The sequence below is a fragment of the Chrysochloris asiatica genome, unplaced genomic scaffold (genome assembly GCF_000296735.1).
Source record: "Chrysochloris asiatica unplaced genomic scaffold, ChrAsi1.0 scaffold00019, whole genome shotgun sequence".
Classification (NCBI taxonomy): Eukaryota; Metazoa; Chordata; class Mammalia; order Afrosoricida; family Chrysochloridae; genus Chrysochloris; species Chrysochloris asiatica.
Window position 1 is genome coordinate 6906766 of NW_006408537.1, and position 2187 is coordinate 6908952.

The window sequence follows — 2187 nt, forward strand, 5'->3', positions numbered from 1 at the left end:
TTACATCCTTTCACCTTACTTATTCAGTGTGTATTCTAAGCAAATAATCTGAGAAGCTGGGTTATATGAAGAAGAACTGACATCAGGATTGGAGGAAATCTTATCAGCAACCAGCGATATGCAGATGATACAACCTTGCTTTCTAGAAACTAAGAAGACTTGAACTACTTACTGAGGAAGATAAAAGACGAGTCTTCAGTACGACTGCATCTCAATTTAGAGAAAACAAAAATCCTCATAACTGCACCAATAAATTACATCATGATAAACGGAGAAAAGATTGAAGTAGTTAAAGACTTTATTTGCTTTGGTCAACAATCAACACTAATGGAAGCAGCAGTCAAGAAATCAAACAATGTATTGCATTAGCAAATCTGCTGAACAAGACCTCTTTTAAGTGTTGAAGGTCAAAGATAGTAGTTTAAGGACTGACCCAAGTTATGGTATTTTCAGTCACCTCAGCTGCATGTGAAAGTTGGAAATGAATTAAGAAAGACTGTAGAAAAAATGATAAATTTGAATTGTGAAGTTGGTGAAAAAATTTAAAAGGACCATGGACTATCAGAAGACCAAATAAATCTGGTTGGAAGAATTATAATAAAATACTTCTTAGAATCCAGGAGGGTGAGACTCCATCGATTATACTTCCGACATACTATCAGGAAGGACCAGTCTCTACAGAAGGGCTTGGTAAAGTAGAGGGTCAGTGAAAAAGAAGAAGATCTCCTAAGGAGATGGATTTGTTATAGTGGCAACAGCAATGGACTCAAGTATAACAGAAATTGTGAGGACGGTGCAGGAATGAGCAGTGTTTTGTTCTATCGCATATAGGTTGCTATGAACTGAAACTGAATGAAAGCAGCTAACAACAAACTGAGTGGCACACAACTCAACGAAACAAACAACAATAGCAATACCCTATTTAACTGGTGACTAACAGGAGCTCTGGTAGCGTAGTGGTTACAAATCAGGCTGCGAACCGCAAGGTCAGCAGTTCTAAACTACCAGCTGCTCTGTGGGAGAAAGATGAGGCTTTCTGCTCCCATAAAGATTTACAGCCTCGGAAACCCCGTGCAGGGTCGCTATGGGTCGGAATCGACTCGCCGGCACTAAACAACAATTTCAATACTTACAGGAGACAGATGTGGCTTTTAGCTCCTGTAAAAGATTTAGCGTCTCAGAAACCCTATACAGAGTTGCTATGCATCAGAACCATCTCCATGATACATAACAACAATAATTTCAATACCTTCCTACTTCCAACAATTCTAGGCTTGTTGGATAGGCAGATGTACAGTTTTCCAGGTATCACTTCTTTTTATATGTAAAAATGCTCTTTCTTTCACACTGACACCCTCCAGAATGATTTCTTATGGCACTAGTGAGAGTCAGAGAGCAACATTAGTAATTCAACAAATATTCACATATTGCTATGTACAAGTTCTGGTGCTGGACCTGGTTGTGACATACGGAAACCCTACTTTCATGGAATTGAAGGTCAAGTAGAGATGACTTGAGGTATATAAATTATGAAGTAACAACTTTTCAAATTAATATTAATCTTGAAAGTATTGAAATATTTTCCAGTACGTCCTATTTGCACTCTCTTTACTTGGTATCCTGAATTGGAAACAAAATCATCATGTTATAAATAATTATTATGATTAATTTATGCTATGTAAGGAGTCCTGGTGTGGTTGTTGTTGTTGTTATGTGTCTTGGAGTTGGTTCTGACTCATAATAGTGACCCTGTACAGGGTTTCTGAGTCTGTAAATCTTTATGGGAGCAGAAAGCATCATCTTTCTCCTGTGGAACAGCTGGTAGTTTCGAACTGCTGACCCTGAGGTGAGCAGCCTGATTTGTAACCACTAATTCACTGAACTGTAAGGTCAGTCTGAACTGCAAGGTCTGCGGTTCAAGTTTACCAGCCACTCCTTGGAAACGCTATACAGAGTTTTTATGATTTGGAATTGACTTGATGGCACATAACAACAACAAGCAATATAAAAATATATTTACTAATATTGATCATAATTATTCATGCTAGGACAATTTTGCAATGAATATTGGAAAATACCTTTGCCATAATTAAAAGCTTGTATTCTTAAGTTCATAATTTTTGAAAATTAAAAAAAATAAAAATAAAGTGTACTCATGAAAGTTGAATAATGTTCTAATTCTTAAAA